We start from the raw sequence: 15,148 nt of genomic DNA, 5'->3' as shown, positions 1-15,148 counted from the left end.
CAAGTATCGGAACTCTCATTCGTGTAGAACGTTTGACAGCGGATGTCGCTTCTAATTAAATGTACAATATACGCATCACATTAGCTAGCGCAAATGACGACCGCAGAGCACCTGAGATCTGCGGTCGTCAATTGGCCCATCGCTCCTGCGGTGGGCATGCTCAAACAAAACTGCCGTCTACATTGAATGCCTCTCGCACGGCAGATGGTCTACAACGCTGGAGGCTGTTTCGCCGCGACGGCATGTATGCCACTTGCACTGGCGCACCTTAAAGGTACCTAAGTATGCGAAACACTCTCCGATGGTCGCCCAAATTCTGCCGCAAACACACTTGAAGGCACACACACGTAGGTTCTACAAAGAGCAAAATGGGTGGCCGTCAGCAGCGTCGACGATAGTGGCGATTCGCGGGCTTTGCTTCCAGGTTGACTTTCATTTCATGGGCAGCGAGGACATTCGGCGGCCGAAGCCGCCGAATGCCGCTTTCGACAGCCGCTTTCAAAGACAGCTGTCGCAGGCTTTCATGCAGCGCGGGGTGACACTGCGGTCGACGAGGCGAACAGATCTACTATATATCACTTTGGAAGATTTCGCTGGCACCCTGGAAACGTCTATGCTGAAAGCAAAGAAGTATTTGGACAATATATCTCTCTTCGCTCGTTTATTTCTCACACACGTGTTAATTAGAATAGGATGGGGAATAAGAAATAAAATTTCGTTTATGATGAAGCAAACCTCCCCTCGTAAACTGCCTGTTAAATATGATGTAAAATTGAGGCTCTCCCTTCTTAGTTCATCCCTCTTTTGCTAAGGAGCAAAGTGGAAGGCGTTGAAAATTCACACTGTACTGTGAGGGAGCACAGTTTTCAGGCATGTAGCTTCAAGGCAGCTCAAAGCCCTCAAGATACACTTTTCCGGTTATTTGCTTTTACAGTGTGAATTCATTTTTACTTGCATGTGAACCTGTGTGACAAAATATATTTAAGCAGGGCAACCCAACACAGTGTAGAAAAGGGAGTAACCTTTGAATAATTCTCGATTTTATTTATGTCATACACACTACGATAACAAAAAATTAGAGCAGGCATAATGAAGCCATGGTCACTGACACCATTCAAGCGCATTTTAAGCGCAAGGTTCACTACATAATTTGTATATTACTCACGCCAGTGCACTAACCGTATTGAGATCATAAAACATCTGCTTTCATTTGCCACGCCCATTGCCCCTATTTATTCTTTGGACGGCCTTCTAGTAAAGGTATCTATAGCTCTGGTGCCTGTGTCGCACTTACTTAACGTTAACGTAAGTCTTAAAAGCGCCGAGCTACCTCTGAGAAAACTTCTCATTGCTTCAAGACTGTTGCAGCACTTGAAAAAATGAATGTCGCTGTGGCAGCATTCATCGGGATTCTTATGGTGCAAATGAGCCATCCTTCAGAAGGTAAGTCAAGGTAAGAAAATGTAAAAACGGCAACTAGTGCAATAGCTGATATAAAATATTACCACAAAATTTGATTAAGCCAGCCTGAAAGTTCTTTTCTCGATATGCTATGTAAATTAATTTTACTCAAACAAATGTGCTTTTTCAGAAATCAAAATTGTTTTTAGGTAGAGTTGAATTGGCGTGAATTTCACGAACTGTCACTTCAGAGTTACTGAAAAGGGTAAGGTCTGAATGGTGATATAAATTAGTAGAGACGAAGACAAAACCTGACCGATGTACTTTCGACATGGAGGAATGAAAAAAGGCTATTGCAGTTCAGCAAACGTCAGCTCAGAAAACGTTCTGAGCGGGTTTTACTGTATGCTGCGAAAACTGATCGCTGGTCCAGGTATAAATATAGGGGAAGGTGGGTTTTTTTGAGTGATCTGTGGGCAATCATTGAAATTTGTGAGTAAATTTAGGAGCTAAGTGTCAATTGACAGGTGTTAAATTTAATGTGTGCAGAGCTCCCTGGTGGCTTCGAAGGATAAAATATGGCAGCGAATTATTTTCTGCGTAGGATGGGGGCTGTGTATTTGGATGTCCACCAAACGTTTATAGAGATTTGCTTACCTATCAGGAACAAGAGCAGCAGGAACAAGACCTAGCAGGAACAAGAGGCTTTGTGGACAGTTACAAAATATTTCTTTTGCCCTTTATAGGCAAATATTCAGTGCCTGTACTTGTTCCCCGATCTAGAGGCAAAATTTCGATGGCTCGAAATAAGATTTGCCTGCGGATGAGAACCATGTTAAGCGTATTTTCCAATTTAGGCTCGATATGTAATACTTCATTAGTGGGCGGCTCCTAATACGAGGCAAGGCAAGTATGCTTTCCGGACCGTGTGATGGCTCATGGTCTAACAGAAACGAATGTATCATAGAGCCGCAATTGGAATGAACGTTGGGGAGACGTTATGTGTGATCTACGGCCAAAAAAAAAACCGTGCCAGTTAAATAACTAAAGGAACAAAATTCCTATACGGGAATTGTCCATGTATTGTATACAAATAATACAGGCCTTCATGCCCAGTGCCCGGTATGAACTCAAAATGGCACCGTGTTCTCACTGTGCGAAAATGGCGGACATGTTACCGACAATCTGCGTCCGAAGTTTAAAATTTTTGAGTTAACTAAGGTTAGCATATAGTAACGGAATTCACATCTTCTTCCCATTTTTGGCCGTTTCACGGAGCGCGTACATTGTTGGCCTGGAGAACCCTTTGTGCCGGAATTTATGCCGGCATTAAATATTATTTTTTAAAATTTATTATTAGTGGTAATGGGTGCCAGAATAATGTGAAGGAAAGGTATGTTACCAGGCTACTTTCTAATTCATATAAAGAACAGCGCCCCGGAGTACAGTACACTGACGGAGGAGATTGATGCAAGGTGATTATAGACGATGCACAGGAGATAGTTCAAGCGTGCGGGTTAACTGCAACCTTTGAAACAATTTCTTATTGGAGTGCCCTAGAGCGTTATAACGTTTGTTTTAAGACGACGTGACGTAACTTTCTTGCTGGCCTGATAGAACTGCAACTGGTACTGAGCGAAACTCAACGTACACGTAAGGAATCATTCAAGTTTGAAGACGGCAAGATTGTCGAGTTGGTTAGGATTCATTGTAAGGTTCGCTACAGCGCAACACAAGACACGGACAAAAGGAAGGTATTAAACGATGACACGGCGCTGGTCGAAGATATGTCGAACATATATGCAGGTGCCAGTTCATAATCATGACATGCGGGAGACACGGGGATACATCGATGCAACTGTGACCACCTGAGGCATAAACAAAATTGACATAGGTAACTCAGTTTCTCTTCACGGAGAGCGATAGACGGTTCGCGGATACATACCTTGTCCCTAATCTTTACTAGGAACAAGGCAACGCCGTGTCGTCCCCTTATACCTTCCTTTTCTCCGTATCTTGTGTTGTGCTGTAGCGAACCTTATAATGAACCATTCAAGTTTATGGGCGAAGATTCAGGTGTGAGGGCTAGTGCTTCTTCGGATTGAAGTTTCTGATTCAAGTGTTACGCAGGAGTTATAGCCAATGTTTCGCACTACGCTGACGAAATCTGTGTAGCACCAAATTAAAACTGATAGGCATTAAGGCCCTATTGCGACCCATTTGGCGCCGGGCTTTAAAGTGCATGCTGAAGTCTGCCTAGCCTAGTACGTCGTTTACAGCTCAAGAGGGACTCTCAAACCAATTATGCTTTCTTTATGAGCTAAACAAGTTTTTTCCACTCTGTTCTGTGAGGAATGAGAGTAGCGCCAGCTTTGCACCTCGGGAAAGTAGATGTAACATTACGGTTCATCAGATTAAAGTGCATGTGTGAATTTGTAGGCTGGGGCAATTCTAGCACAGCTACAAAGACTAATGGAATAGATAAACGCACGTTTTTTTCTTTTTTTCTTGCTGGTAAAAGTTTGAATTTGCAGAACATGATGGCCATGGTATGGAATAGAGTGTTTGTTTATTGAGTCAGCAAACTTATTGATGCGGATGATAAAAAAATTGTTTCGTTAAATATTGAGATATGGTTAAAGAATCAAGCACGGGTGCATTAACAAAATTTGTTGCTGGCCTAGTTGGTTCATGCTTAACAAGTGAATACTGATGCGGGCAATTCCATGACGGCATAGAAGGTAGAGAGACAAGAACAGGACAAGCGCGAGTTAGCCCTTGTCCTGTTCTTGTGTGTCTATCTTCTGTCCCGTCTTGGAATTGCGCTTATGAGTATTCAGTTGTTAAGCACAGGTCCGCGTTGTCTTTTTGTGGATCTTAAGAGCTATGAACACTTAGGGCAATGCACATTGTCCTGGTAATTTATGAAATGCTTTCTTTTAACGAAATGTTTTCATATTTGCAGGTAAAACCAAAGACAAGTGCATTACCACAAGCATACCTGATATTTTTTATTTGTCAAAGGTAAATACGGTCTACGTGCTTGAAAACACCATTAGTTAAAAATGCATAGGTACTTCGTTTTTCAGGGCAAAAACTTTAGGCTACCACAGCTATAGCTTTGCACGACAATCATTAAGTACAACCTCAATCTTGGCCACTTTCCCATTCATTATCACATGTCTCTTTTATGGTTTAAGGCTCATGGGTCAGGTTTTAGCCATATTTAAACAAACGAAACACAGCCAAAAGTGTGAGTTTGGAATTTAACTTTCTACTTGAGTAACCTGAACTGAAAAATCCAGGCAACCATCAAATCACAACGATAACGACAAGCACACTGGTTGGTCGTGTAGTCTGCACTGCGGAATCGAACCCGTAGCTGTTTATGCAAGCAGCAGCGGCACTTCCGAAATAATTACTGATGCTCACGCACACACGAGCGCGTGAAACACTATATGCATCACCATGGCGGCGAGCCGGCACAAACTCTACGCGGGAACAGCGCAGAAAGACGAAGGACAAGACGGGGACCCATCGCTGCTTGGCATGACGCGCGCAATTTAATTCGAACATACTTCTACGTTTAATACTACACGAAATGAAGTAGCAATGCCAGTGGCAAATCATCATCCGCTTGGTAACGCCCACTGCAGGGCAAAGGCCTCTCCTATTCTTCCTCAACTACCCCGGTCATGTACTAGTTGTGCCCATGTTGTCCCGGCAAACTTCTTTATCTCATCCTGCAACCTAACTTTCGGCCACCCCCTGCTACGCTTCGCTTCCCTTGGAATCCAGTCCGTCACGCTTGATGACTGGTTAATTTCCCTCCTTATTAGATGTCCTGCCCATGCCCATTTATTTTTCTTGATTTCAACTAAGATGTCAATAACTCGCGTTTGTTCCCTCACCCAATCTGCTCTTTTCTTATCCCTTAACGTTACATCTATCATTCTTCTTTCCATAGCTCGTTGCGTCGTCCTCAATTTATGTAGAGCCCTTTTCGTAAGCCTCCAGGTTTGTGCCCCGTATGTGAGTACTGGTAAAACACATCTGTTACACACTTTTCTCTTGAGGGACAATGGCAACCTGCTGTTCATAATCTGAGAATGCCTGCCAAACGCACCCCAGCCCATTCTTATTCTTCTGATTACTTCATTCGCATGATCCGGATCCATGTGTGTGTGAAGTGATTTTAGAAAAGGAAACGGAAGAGATGAGTGCAGCGCCGTAACTGTCTCTCACAGGAGGACACCTCAACAGCACTGCACGGGGAAGGGGGCAATGGGAAGAAAAAGATGAGGGAGAGAAAGACAGGACGAACGTGGCAAGGGAAAAAAAGTGAGTGCGGGACTCAGAGCCGCGCTCTCAAGTGCGTCGCATTGCAGTAGTCTAGCAGTGCCGAAAGAGCGTGCTTCACGATGGACGAGTGGGCTGCAGGGAATAGCAGCGCGGTCGCCGTATCGCAAGTCAGTCCTTTTCGTAAGCCTCCAGGTTTGTGCCCCGTATGTGAGTAGTGGTAAAACACATCTGTTACACACTTTTCTCTTGAGGTACAATGGCAACCTGCTGTTCTTAATCTGAGAATGCCTGCCAAACGCACCCCAGCCCATTCTTATTCTTCTGATTATTTCATTCGCATGATCCGGATCCGTGGTCACTAAGTAGATGTATTCCCTTACTACTTCCAGTGCCTCACTGCCTATCGTAAACTGCTGTTCTCTTCCGAGACTTTTAAACATTACTTTGTTTTTCTGTAGAATAATTTTTGACCCACCTGTCTGCTTTGCCTTTCCAGGTCAGTGAGCATGCATTGCAATTCGTCTCCTAAGTTACTAAGCAAAGCAATATCATCAGCTATTCGCAAGTTACTAATGTATTCTCCATTAACTCTTATCCTCAATTTTTCGCAGTCAAGATTTCTGAATATCTCCTGTAAACACGCTATCAATAGCATTGGAGAGATTGTATCTCCCTGCCTGACGCCTTTCTTTATTGGGATTTTGTCGCTTTCTTTATGGAGGACTACGGTGGCTGTGGAGCCACTATATATATCTTTCAGTATTTTTACATACGGCTCGTCTACACCCTGAATCCGTACTGCCTCCAGGACTGTTAAGGTTTAGACTAAATCAAACGCTTTCTCGTAATCAGCAGGAAATATGAAACTTAAATACGTAATATTCAAAGTATAATATTTTAATACAAGTTCTACAGTTCGCTAGCAGGGGTAGAATGGCTTGAGCACTGCGTAAAACATTGGATGTGTGCGGCGCCTTCATGACCCTCTAATGCTGTCGGGCGCGGTAGGGTGATCCAACGCCCCATGAAGTCAGAGTATCATGCACAGCTGAAAATAGCACCACAGTAGCTAGGTAGCTAAGTACATGGCTAATTTTTTTCTCTATTGCAGAGTAACTGCCTTTTCATTAAGTACACGTTGGTGTCAAAACACTAAGACAAAAACAGGCTCAACGGGCTGGTATTCCACTTAGACATGTTTATTCAGCATGAGATTAGGCAGGCACGCAAAAAAGGAAGCAAAAATACTGCTCAATAACTGTATTTTATGATAGGGGTACATGAACATCTGGAGTTTTCCACTGGTCTATTATGATGGGCATTTTGCTCCACGGCGGTGAGTCCGATTACCGCTATTCATTCTGGAGTGTATTCGCTCTTTCCACTGGTCGTTTTGCATCAACTAGTTCCGTGCCGATACGCTCTCACTTACTCCACAGCCAAAGAATGAATTTGGGAGGAAATAGGATCAGAAGCATATCACCCTTTCTGCAAAATCAGTAGTCAACATTACGCCCTCTGTGGGACGGTGACTGGCTGACATCAAACCGTACAGAGTTGAACTTAGGCACCATTCAGAGATCCGGTTTCTGTGACGTGACCCAACAACTTTCGCTACGATATTCATGAGCATTCTGCTGTCGACTGGCAATTCGGATTCATCAAATACTAGAAATCCCTCCAAGATTTCGGTGGCGCTTTAGATCAACCAAAGGTAGACCTCATTTTTCGCTATGCCAGTGGTGTTCCCGTTTCTTTTCTGACGTCTCTTTGTCACATTATGATGGTCAACCATCCGAACAGAAGACCCCGTTTCAAAAGTATTTCACGTAACATTTTCGAGGACTCCTGTCGGGTGCCAATTCTTTGTCGGTCGCTAATGCATAAATAGGCGAGTTGTCTCGCTTTTCGGCGCGCTGCAGAAGACGAGGACGACCACAGGACTTTCCTCGTTGACTTTCAGCAGCTCGTTACCAAAGAAAGTCGCGGAGTTAATTCGATAAACCAAGCTGCCTCGAACGCGGTATTTTGTGCACTCTCGAAATTCAGTCAAATGTTATTTACGGAACGGCAGTAAGCCACGTCTTCTGCTCTACCTCGACACAGACTGCTAGCAGGAGAGCTACACTTCTTTTTAAGCCTTTAATACAAAGTTAGCCTTCGTTTAGCGCCAAGAGCAAGTAGGGCAAAGTATAAGACTCTTCGCGTTGGAGTACAGTGTGCAGTTGTCCAGCAGTGACTTGTTTCACTATTGGCGGTGAGATTGAACGGAGTTCCCAACTGGCAAAGACTAGCTGAACCACTATAGTTTGGACGCCGCGTCGCGCCATCTGCTAGCTGCTACTCGTTTACATGTGTAAGTACGATGCACACATAACTTAAGTGTGGTTGTTTCGTCTTTGCAGCGCAGTCATAAATGGTGTTATGTCTTTTTTTGATGATGTAGGGACTGATTCGGCTTTGCGCCGTAGTCTTCGCGCTGCAATAAAATCAGAGACCGCGCTTGTTGTGCGCCTTTCGTTCGTCACAAACATTTAATGTTTATGGTCGCATTGCGATTCAAGCACCCGAGAAGAACATTTGGCGCCGTAATAAAGCAATTAGGTGGTCGCGACGATAGCCCAACGCAGTGCTTCAGCAATTGCTTTTAGTGATGTGTGGATCGTTCCGCAATATTTGTGACGACACGAAAGATCAATGAGGTGGCCCGAGATCACTCAGCAGTAGGAAGGAAACTGACGAGCGCTCAGATGGTGTGGAAGGATAGAACTGACCGTAGGCGTGCAAGTAAATGACTGTGGTTGTGAGTGTGCTTAGTGGCTACGGTACCGTGCTATTTATGAGGTGTCGTTCTGATATGTGGATATTCCGCTGCGCAGAAATAACCTTGCTTCGCAAGTGAATTTTAGCGCTTCGGTGCTTTTATTATCTGCTAAAAAAGGAAAGCGAAAATACAGTATTACAACAAAATAATGCGTAACATTGCAGTCGCTAGACAAAAAACGTCGCAAAACTTAGTTCCTGTGGCTAATATAATGTGCACCTTAGCGGGGTGTAGCTAGCTTGACGTTTGGTAGCGACCCCTGTTTCCACAAATTAAGAAATCAGTGCAATATGGCTGGCCGGGAAAATAATTTAAAATTATTCGCCCTATTTTGGTTCACGTAGTTCCGCAAAAATACCCTTCTGCTTGAATGCAACATTTCTACGGCTTCCGTGAAGAAAAAAGACACGTATGAAGACACACGGCGCTGCCACCACTGCGCGATCATCCATATTACCATAGTTGAACTAAACTCAGTAACTATCTCGTATTTGACAAAGAATCGTAAAAGAAGTAAAATGTAGTTACGTATAAGTACGAGCGATGAAGTAAAGACAATAAGTAGTTATTTTACCTTCAATGTACAGAAATTCACGCATTTTTATGACCAGTGCAAGAATAGCGGAAAGATTAGTTGCACAACAGCAGCGTCAACAGAATAGGCTGAACGCAAGGCGAACTTCAACAAAACATATCCCGAGTCTGCCGGAATATAAGGTGCGTTTCCCGCGCCTTTCATCATTGTAGGAACGTCCCGTACATATCGGTCGCAAATGTGGCATTGGAGGCCAATACACAATGTTTTCGCTGCAGTCAGCCCGTTCATTACTGGGTAAACGGCCGAAATCATTCAAAGCGAAGTGCCGCCGTCTACATTTCAGTGCACGCCCCGACCGCTCATCCACCCTAACCCGGCGACGGTACTGCCACCTTTCACCAGACCTCGTGGCAAATACTAGTCCGCTGTTGGTGTTGATTTTTCGGCATGAAAAATTCTAGGACACTTTTGATAGCAGAATTACCTCTACAAAACGTTTCCCTACTTTGGCTGCACTGCGTCTGAGCAGAACTTTCGTTTCATGCAAACGAGTGACGTAGTTGGCAGCTACGGTAGTCGGTTAATTCCCGGAAGTCAACATTTGTAAACGCGTGGGAGATACCTCCTAACCTTCTGAATTGTTTGTAAATACAGCTTGGCGAGTTCACGTCTCCCCTGCATTTCGTCGCTGCTGTCGTTCGTCGATAGCACGGACGGAATAAGCGACATAGTGGTCGGACACGGCGAACTCTATTTTTCTGTTGTCATCGCAATTATGCATTAGAACTCGAAGTGCTCTGCATCACATTTTATGTAGGGCCGACGTGCTGGAGCATTACCTCTGTCGGCACTCTTGAAGACAGAACAAGACGGCACTTGGCTTCCAATGGCTGAACTGAGCGTGAGTTTTACTCACGATCTAACGAAGGAGTGGACACGTATGGACACTGAATTGCAACTAATTTGGTGCTAAACAATATATACCACTGAATAATACATGTCCTTACATATAACAGTACAACTTTAAATATATATATATATATATATATATATATATATATATATATATATATATATATATATATATATATATATATATATATATATATATATACATATATATATATATATATTGTCACGTGGCAGTGACGTTAAAGAACGCAGCAGCAACTCTGTGAAAGACAAATCTAGCGTTTATTGGGCGAAACTGTGCCCACAAAGACAGGCTACACTTGAAGCACAACGATAGCGGCGAACACAGTCGGCGATCGTCGAAAATCTGATCAGCGGGTCAAGCGCGTTGGCTTTTATACATCAATCGTCGAATGTTCCATACTAATCGTTGGGACCGCGTGCCTTCCACAAAGTTTTACACCATTCGCGTTAGGCGATGAAATCAGATAACATAAGGTTCGGCGACAACAGACAGCGGATAGAAACATCAATAACTTTCCATAAACTTCGGATACATGCAGGCGCGTACCGCATTGTGCGACAACATTTGTTAGGCGGCGAAACATGGTCGCCCGATAAAGATAAGTACACGTGTCATTACCCTCCTCTTAAAAAGCATCGACCCGATGCTGCAAACAAACGAAAGTAATATAGAAAAGCACTCGTAGCAAAGAATACAACCAACTAAGGAAGTTCGTCAGCGTCCGTAAAAGGGTTTAAGGCGCACCACGTGGACCACTTCAGATCGTGCGCGGCGCCGCTGTGAACGCGAAATGCCGTCTGGCACGACCTCATAGACCAGTGCGCCAATACGTCGGATGACCTTGTAAGGTCCCAAATAGCATCGCAGTAGTTTCTCACTGAGTCCTCGTCGACGTATTGGGGTCCATACGCAAACATGGTCGCGGGGCTGGTACTCGACGAAGCGTCGTTGGAGGTTGTAGTGTCGGCGGTCGGTCCTCTGCTGGTTCTTTATCCGCAGGCGGGTGAGCTGTCGGGCTTCTTCGGCGCGCTGGAGATAGGTAGCGACGTCAAAATTTTCCTCGTCAGTGACGTGTGGCAGCATGGCGTGCAGCGTCGTCGTCGGGTTCCTGCCGTAAACAAGCTTAAATGGCGTGATCTGTGTTGTTTTTTGAACCGCCGTGTTGTAAGCGAATGTTACGCACGGCAGGACCCCATCCCACGTCTTGTGCTCGACGTCGACGTACATTGCTAGCATGTCGGCGAGGGTCTTGTTCAGGCGCTCCGTGAGACCATTCGTCTGCGGATGGTAGGCAGTTGTCCTCCTGTGACTTGTCTTGCTGTATTGTAGAATGGCTTGCGTGAGTTCTGCTGTAAAAGCTGTTCCTCTGTCGGTGATCAGGACTTCTGGAGCACCATGTCGCAGCAGGATGTTCTCGACGAAAAATTTCGCCACTTCTGCTGCGCTGCGTTTCGGCAGAGCTTTAGTTTCAGCGAAGCGGGTGAGATAGTTCGTCGCCACGACGATCAACTTATTTCCGGAATTTGATGTCGGAAACGGTCCCAACAAGTCCATCCCGATCTGCTGAAAAGGTCGGTAAAGAGGCTTGATCGGCTGTATTCATCCCGCTGGCCTTGTCGGTGGTGTCTTGCGTCACTGACAGTCTCGGCATGTCCTGACGTAAAGGGTGACATCGGCAGTTAGGTGCGGCCAATAATACCTTTCCTGTATGCTCGATAGCGTCCGGGAGAAACCGAGGTGCCCAGCGGTCGGATCGACATGTAGGGCGTGCAGTACTTCTGGACGCAGCGCCGACAGAACAAGAAGGTTGGTGGCGCGGACTGGTGAGAAGTTCTTCACGAGTAGGTTGCTTTGAAGCGTGAACGCAGACAATCCAGGCTTAAATGTCCTAGGGACAACGTCGGTGTGCCCTTCCAAATACTCGACAAGGGTTTTTAGCTCCTGGTCTCCTCGTCGCTGTTCGGCGAAGTCGTCCACGCTTATTATTCGAAGGAAGGCGTCGTCATCCCCGTCATCTTGCGGCTGCGGGTCAATGGGGGCGCGTGATAGCCAATCGGCATCTGAGTGTTTTCGTCCGGACTTGTATGTCACGGTGATGTGTTATTCTTGTAGTCTGAGGCTCCCTCGTGCCAACCTTCATGACTGGTCCTTTAAGTTAGCTAGCCAACACAACGCGTGATGGCCGCTGACCACTTTGAATGGCCTGCCATAGAGGTAAGGGCAGAATTTCGCTGTAGCCCAAACGATGGCGAGGCATTCCTTTTCGGTTGTAGAATAATTGCCTACCGCTTTTGACAGCAACCGGCTAGCCTAAGATGTCACCCGCTCAAGTCCGTCTTTCCTCTGCACTAGGACGGCACCGAGGCCTAGGCTACTGGCGTCAGTGTGGATTTCGGTATCGGCGTCCTCGTCGAAATGTGCAAGTATCTGCGGCGACTGCATGCGTCGTTTGAGTTCTTGAAATGGGTCGGCCTGCGGCGTTTCCCAGTTGAACTCGGCATCACATTTGGTTAGATGTGTTAGCGGCTACGCGAGGCGCGAAAAGTCCTTGGCAAAGCGCCTATAGTCGGCACACATGCCAAGGAATCGGCGCACTGCCTTCTTGTCCATTGGCTGCGGGAAATTTGCGATGACAGCTGTCTTATGCGGGTCGGAGCGAACTCCAGATTTTCAGATGATGTGGCCTAGGAACAGAAGCTCATTGTAAGCGAAGCGGCACTTTTCCGGCTTGAGAGTGAGCCCTGATGTCTTGATGGCCTTTAATACTGTCGCAAGCCGCCTAAGGTGATCATCGAAATTCCTGGCGAAGACAACGACGTCATCCAAGTAAACAAGACACGCCTGCCACTTCAATCCTGCTAAGAATGTGTCCACGACGCGCTGAAGCGTTGCGGGCGCCGAGCAAAGTCCGAATGGCATGACCTTGTACTCGTATAGGCCATTTCGCCTGATGAAGGCGGTCTTTTCGCGATCTCTCTCGTCGACTTGTGTTTGCCAGTAGCCAGACTTGAAGTCCATCGACGAGAAGTATTTAGCGTTGCAGAGCCGATCCAATGCGTCGTAGATCCGTGGGGGTATACGCCCTTCTTCTTGATCTTGTTCAGTCGATGATAATCGACGCAGAAGCGTAGAGTCCCGGCCTTTTCCTTCACCAGGACTACAGGAGATGTCCACGGGCTTTTCGACGACGAAGAAGGACGTATCCCAGATGTCACGTATGAGATATCATGTGGTGGTGACGTTGAAGAACAGAGTAGCAATTCTATGAAATTCTATGTTTGTTGTGGGCGAGCCTGTGCCCACAACAAACAGGATACACCTATAGCACGACGATAGCGGCGAACACGGTCGGCGATTGTAGGAAATCTGAGCTGCTCAAGCGCTTCAGCTTTTATACATCAGTCGTCGAATGTTCCAGAGTAATCGCTGGGACCCGCGTGCCTTCCACAAAGTTCTACATCATTCGCGTCGTGCACACTTGCGATCAGATTACACAATGTTCGGTCACAGACAGCGGATGCTAGCATCAACAACATTCCAGAAACTTCCGATACATGCGTGCGCGTCCTGCGCTGTGCGATAACATTTATAAGGCCGTGAAACGTGTCGCCCGATATCGACAAACAAGTACACGTGTCAATATATCTGCACGTCATATACTAGGTAGTTCTTGTTATGCGAAAATATTTTTTTAAAGGTAGAACTTCCATAACAAGTACGCTGTTGTTTTTCCGCATAGGCTACGTGGCAAGTCAAACACAGGTAACAAGAACATTCAGATAAAAATTTTGCTATTCAACTGCCTCGCAACGCCTTGAGTGCAGATTTCCTAAATAAAAAAATAACATTTTGGGTCCGCCGTCGACAAAATCACGCATGTATCGTCTTCAACCGATGTTGATAATCCAGGTAGGAAAAGGTCGGAGATAGACCGAGATTTTTTTTTTGCAACTCGGCAAAGCCTGATAATTGGACAAACGGAAATGGAGGAAGTGCAAATTAGCACTTTGTGGAAGCGTCGTTTTCAAGTTTTTGGGACTTGGAGGGTGACTTCATTTTTAATTAGTGTACTCGCGAGCTCTATTTAACAGTAAAATCTGGTCCAACATTTCGTTTAGCATGTTGGAGGATTTCAGGATATTTGAACAGAGCATGCTGGACTGTGCGGCATCGTAGGGCTTGTGTAGGTTCCGCACGCCACTTGAAACCATAACGTCGGGGAAGTTGTGCAGCGAGAAATGGTTCTGAACAATTATTTTTGGTCGTATCTTCCTTGAAGGCACACTACGGAATCAGCATAGCATCTTTGCTGAGAGCTTCGCAGCGTCGGATGTAATAAAGTTAGTAGGAGGAGTGAGAGCGTCGTTTAGCTAAGCAGTATCTTCTTAGTGTAGCCAAAGACTGGACCATAGGTTCAGGTAGCCTTAAAAACACATGTCTTGTGTTTTGGTGTATACATTCCTATCAAGTGCGCCGCTGTTAACATGACACTGGCAATTCCGATTTTCGTATTGGTGTGCATAAAACTGCAGCTCATGCAGGTCTTTCCACCTGCCTTTATTCAGTGCTCAATGCAATCAGCGCGCAGTGGGGAAATCGGGTGAATTTTTTGACACGCGGAAGAGTGCGGCGAGCCCGCACGTGACATTACTGCGCCCAAAATGTGGCATTCAGATGACACAGGGAACAAGTTATCACGAAACCAAGATTATCGCTAACTCTTCCGAATCGTCTTATTTGCGCTTTCTAGATGGCCGCGTATATTGACCCCAATCTTTGCCTATGCGTACTAACATATCCGACCCTGAAAGCGCTCGTCGACGGGAAATATGTGGTTTGTTCAATAAACACTCTAAAAACAAAGATAGTTCCGGGCACTACCTTCGAGGGAGTTTCTGCTATTCCCGTATTTGACTCGTTTCGAGAGTAGATCGACGCTCTTTGAGAGAGAGTAGAATAACTCTTCCTGAGAGAGTTCTATTACTCCACTGCAAGGTAGTGCTGGTACTCTTCCACAGAGTGCTAATACTGTCCTCACAAGGGCAGCATTACTTCTCCAAACCAAGTTCTACTCCTATAAGCCGAGTGTTTCTACTCCCCAAAACAGAGTGCTTGTACTCCTTCCGACCAAAGGGCTAGCAATACT

Source organism: Dermacentor variabilis, chromosome 8, assembly GCF_050947875.1.
Source record: "Dermacentor variabilis isolate Ectoservices chromosome 8, ASM5094787v1, whole genome shotgun sequence".
Classification (NCBI taxonomy): Eukaryota; Metazoa; Arthropoda; class Arachnida; order Ixodida; family Ixodidae; genus Dermacentor; species Dermacentor variabilis.
Note: the sequence above shows the minus strand (reverse complement) of the source record.